General features: G+C 47.5%; 1 protein-coding gene across 2 annotated transcripts in view; it reads right to left on the bottom strand.

Moving 5' to 3' along the window:
* LOC101642974 (cadherin-13) overlaps nt 1-5,620 on the bottom strand; it is a 349,021-nt gene that overhangs the window by 67,479 nt on the left and 275,922 nt on the right. The gene's annotated exons all lie outside the window — the stretch shown is intronic.

Here is a 5,620-nt window from a genome sequence, read left to right as displayed (position 1 = left end):
TTTTAAGACCCCAGATGCTATATCTTTTGATAGCCGGGCACCATCAGCTTTCTTCACCACGTTTGCTTATTCCATTGCTTTGTCTTCAGTAATTGTGTCGGGAAGGTGAGCATTGTGGAAACAAATCTTATAATAATCCATCATTCAGTTTCATTAAGCACACTGATCCATATGTTGCCATCATCATTTGAATAGTGAAAGTACCTTGAACCGCTAGAAGGACAAACATCTGTCTTGGAAGACATGCAGCCAGAGCGCTCCTTAGAGGTAAGGTTGGTGAGGCTTTGTCCTACAGACTGTGGACATGTGACCAAGAGAGACCAGTCTCTGGAAAATGGCATCATGCTGGGTAAAGTAGAGGGGCAATGAACCAGTGGAAGGCCCCCAAGGAGATGGATGGACACGGCGGCTGCAACAATGGGCTCAAGCACAGGGACAGTTGTGCGGACGGAGCAGGACTGGGCAGTGTTTCGTTCTGTTGTGTACAGGGGTTGCCATTGACTCAATACACCTAACAACAACAACAACAACAAAAACAATGCCTTCAGATTACAGATGGAGCATCAGGTGCATAGAAGGGAGGCAGGGTCTCGTCCAAGATATGTAGTCAATGGTCACATCCCAGTAATGTCTCATTTCAAGCTCATCTTTGTGGCATTGACTCTTGACTCACGGTGATGCCACACAGTAGGACGGAACATAGCCCCGTTCTCTACCCTCCTCACATTCGGTTGGGACCCATTGGGTTTTCCCTGGCTGATTTTTGGAAGGAGATCACAAATCTTTCTTCCTAGTCTATCTTAGTCAGGAAGCTCTGCTGGAACCTATCCAGCATCCTAGTGACACTCAGTCTCCACTAATAGACGGGCGGTGCCTGCTTTTGAGGCTCATTGGCTGGTACATGTCCACTCAATATCCCGACTGCTGACTCCTCTCTTCGTCCCCTGCCCTGGTCCAGAGCCAGTGGCCTAGCACTCTGTCCCTAGTGATCACAGCTGACATCAGCTGAGAACCTGGCCCATGGCTCTTCTTTTACACATCCTAAGGTGGATAATTATGTGGGAGTGCTAAGACTAGAGGTTGCTGGGAACTGTCTGTCAGGGGGAAATGCTGCTGTGCCCAATAACCTAAGTAGGAAGCAGCTCTGCCAAAGCAGGTGAGCGTGATTTGTCTAGGGGAAGACACTGTAAGGACAGGCTACAATCTGAGGACTTTGGCATCTCTACGTGCATCTGTTTCCTTCCTAGCTTTAGCTGACATCCCTCACATGGTGGTAGGCACATAGAAGGGCCATGTAGCAATTTGCTGAATGCTATTAAATGTAGCAAGTGGGACCTGGTAGCAAAGATAAGGGCTGAACTGGCAATGTGGGTGGATGAAGCCATACAAGAGTGAGACCAAGAGACTTGTTGAATGATGCCTTATTCTTTCATCTGCCCGAACATTCTAGGAGGGCAGGGATGGGCTGATCTGCTTTGCCCTGTCTGACATGCCCTACTGTGCCACACTATGACTTTTGTGGGCCCTAATCATGCTTGCCTTCCTTGACCCCACCTGCTATAATAGATTTGCATGAGTTAAAAACATTAACACATTTTTTTTCCTGACCTGAGAAAATAAACTATTTTCTTTGACCCTAAAAGTTCACTTTCTTGTTGTTGTTTCCGGGGGCCTAGGGACTGTTCTCACTGTCTTTCATGGATAAGTTGATCCTGATCCCCTGTTCCTAGCACAGTACCTAACACATGGGGGGGGGTAGGAGAGTCCCAAGAACTGATGAATGAGTAAGACGAGTTACGTTTAGGCTGTGAGTCAGAATCGACGGCAGTGAGTTTGAGTTTTGAGAAGTGGGACTACTAGCCGGTGAAATCGCCCCCTGTCTGAGTTCGTGTCTGTAGCACCTGCCAAAGGGGCTTCATAGAGTCGGGTTTGAATGCCCGCTCGCCACATGAGCAACACGTGGAATGGGAAAAGTGGTGATGTTCTAGGAATTCTCACAAGTGACCCTCATGTCCTGGGATATATTGATGTGTCTCTAACCACATTTACCTGTCATTGCCCATTCAACCATCCTTTGTTCAATTCACTCCACCCATTCATCCCATCCACACTCACCATCCATCTGTCCTCCACCCATCCACCGATTTATCCTTCATTCATCTACCCTGCACCCAACCTCTTTTCACTATACATCTACCACCACATCTACTCACCATCTAGCTAGCTATCCTTCAACTGTTATCCACCCAGCCATCTTAATTTATCTACCACCCATATAACCTGCACTTATCATATATCTCCCATATCATTCATCCATTCATTTATCTTCCATCTTCCAATAATCCATTCAACACCTATCCATCCATATATCATCTGTTATCCATGTGTGTGCCTGTGTGACCATCATCCATCCATCCATCCATCCATCCATCCATCCATCTGCAAATCCTCCATCTGTCATCAACCTATCCATTTTGTCATCCATTCATCCATACCCTGTCATTCATCCATCACATCCATCCCTCCATCATCCATCCATCTCCATTCCTCTATCCCCCTCCCAACAAATTCTTGTTGACTGCCTTCTGTGCTTGGGGCATGGTAAGGTAGAGATTTACTCATAAACAAAATCAATATGGTATATTTTCTCATGGAGATTACAGGGTGGAAGAAGAGAAAGTCATGATCCAGACATGGTGATTTCTTGGAAGGAAAGCACAGCACTCTTGGAGTGCCCATAGTGGGGCAGACCTGACTGTCTGGGAATAGGATGTGCAGGGATGGTGAAAGGGCATCAGAAACAACATGAGCAAGGGCTGGCAGGCAGGAGAGGACACGGTGCACGTGTGGAGCAGAGGGCAGGTGGTGTGGCTGGAAGGCAGGGAGTGGGCAAGACGACTTGATATTGGACTCCACAGGTGGACAGAGTCAGACTCTTCAGGTTCTCGTGGGCCATGGGGGAGTCTCTGGTGATGCAGATGATTAGAAGTTCAAGTCCACTCAGATGGCTCGGCAATCCACTTCTAAACAAAAAAACGCATGGAGCACAATTCCATACCAACACAGGGTGCCGTGAATTGGAATCAGTGTGATGACATTGTGGTTATTATTTTGGGGGGGATGGGGGAGGGGAGATATGGAGATGTGCATGGAATTGACTTTGAAAGCAAAGGGTATTCTGATCAAGGAACTGCACTATGTTGACATCTACGCATGATAGAATTCAGAAAAAAACCCTTTCAACATAGAAAACATTCAACACAATGATTGTAGTCTTTGTTGAGACCATTATCTGATTCCTGCATCAACTAAAAAGCCGGTTTCTTTGAGCATCCATTTAGAAACTCATTATTGCTTAATTAAATACGCATTCTATTAATTCTATTCAATGTTTTAACCCCATTATGTACTTCAAGAATGTAAAATTAAATAGATTAAAATGAAATAGTACCATTTTACATTTCTATAGCCACGCTAACTCTAGGATTAAAACAACAACAACAGCAAACACGTTCATTTGCCACCAAAATTGGAGGGATTATTGATAGCAACATTACTTCCTTTAATTTTTTGGGGGAAAAACAGATAAGGCTGCTTTTCTGTTAAAATGTTTGGCAAACCCAATACCAGATGCGAATGTCTTTTTGTGCACTAGGGAGGGCAAGTGGTCTGGGGGTGCTGAGGCTCTTCATCTCTCCCCTCCAGATTCAGAATTGAGTCATAATGCTATTTCTTTGATGAGTGGGGTGAGATCTGTGTTGGATATTGAGGAAGAGGCTGTCTGAAGTTGCAACCCAAGGCACCATCCCAGAGAAGCCAGCTGGGCATTTCATTCTATGTCCAGAAGAGCAGAAAGGGGGTCCTGGGGTCAGCCTGGAAGAGGGCAGTCATGATGGGTGGGCGAGTGTAATGGCCTGGCCATATGCTCGTCTACATGCTTGCTGAGTGGACTCCCAAGCTCAGAAGCTGCCTGCCCTGAGGTGGCCTGGAGGACCCCTGGTGACCTTATTAAACTGGGACACAGTCCTGTGGGCCCTGGCTTGGGAAACACAAAAAGATCAGGTTTCAGAAAGATTGATAACCCTGGTTTCTATTTGCGTGGAAACAAGGGTGACGGTGGTGGGGAGATTATTAGGAGCCTAACTTGCAAACGCTCTTATGAGTCTGCCCAGAAAGAGGAGAGGGAGCATGTTGGTGGAGTCGAGTCTCTCGCTGTCAGCATGACGGGGTAGATGCTGTGATGGATATAAGACGATGCATGGAAGGAGCCGGCTCCTTGCCCGGCATCCAGTAAAGAGCCAGTCCTTGTCAGCGACGATGACGATAGATCTTGATTCTGGAGCCGATGGCACACTGACTCATCAATTGGAGGCCAGGGGTTCAAATCCCCACTGTCCCGCTTATTCCTTTCCCCACAGGCTGCCTTTAATGCAGCTGTTCGTGTAGGTGAACATTTGTGTGCCTTTTATTTACACACCTATAATGTACCTGGTGTAACTGTTGGAATATTTCAGTGGGAATGGTCTGAGTGCAGTAACAGCCTGCAAACGCAGGATCCTGGGTGAGGTGGAGACCCTCCAGAGAAGGAAAACCAGACAATTTCCTACGACGGGGGAGTGGCCAAGCTGTGCTTAAGACAACGCTGTCGCAGAGGTGGAACGCTGGAGGGATCCAGACAAGCCAGGCAGTCTCTTGTGAGTTGCAGCTTTCACAGGGTGCATGCACGTGCAGTAACACAGAGACACCAAGCGTAGGCTGCTGTCTATGTGTGGAAGAAGTCCCTGCCACACTCATTGCCACCGAGTCCGTGTGGATTTGTAGTGGCCCTACAGGACAAGGTAGAGCTGCCCCTGTGCGTTTCCCAGGCTGCACCCCTTTTCCCCCCAACAGTTTTACTGACATATAATTGACAGATCATGCAATTCCATCATTTAGTCCTATCACAAAGAGTTGTGTAATCACGACAACAGACTAACTCTTTACAGGAGTAGAAAGCCCTGTCTTTCTCACAGGGAGTGGTGGGTGGTTTTTGAACTGCCTGCCTGTGGTTAGCAGCCCAATGCTTAAGCACGATGCCACCAGGGCTCATATATAGATGGTGTACCTAATATAACAACACCAGAAAACTGAACTCACTGCCACTGAGTCTATTCTGACTCAGAGGCCCCGTACAGGACAGGCTAGAACTTCCCTTGTGGGTTGTGGAGGCTGTCACTCTTTTAGGGGTAGAAGGACTCGTCTTCTTCCTGAGAAGTGGCCGTGGAGGCTGTCACTCTTTTAGGGGTAGAAGGACTCGTCTTCTTCCTGAGAAGTGGCCGGTGGTTTTGAACCACAGACCTAGCCATTCACAGGCCAACTCGTAACCACTATGATACTGGAGCTTCCCATATAACAAAAAGAATACTTCAGTAAGGTTGCTAAATAAAATGGACTCGGTGCTTTTAGATACGCCTGTTTCAGAAGCTGCTGAAAACAGAGCCATCCCAGGAGCCTGGGGTGGCTGGACAAAGGCTCGAGGCTGCCCATGAGCCAGTCCTCAGGGCACTGGACCCTCAGTAGCCCTTCTGTAGCCACAGCCCTGAAGGACAGGCTGCTGTGGTTGTAGGTCAGGGTCACAATC

Source organism: Echinops telfairi, unplaced genomic scaffold (assembly GCF_000313985.2).
Source record: "Echinops telfairi isolate 266 unplaced genomic scaffold, ASM31398v2 ScPeMD7_2291;HRSCAF=2852, whole genome shotgun sequence".
Classification (NCBI taxonomy): domain Eukaryota; kingdom Metazoa; phylum Chordata; class Mammalia; order Afrosoricida; family Tenrecidae; genus Echinops; species Echinops telfairi.
This window is presented reverse-complemented; position numbering and strand designations above follow the sequence as displayed.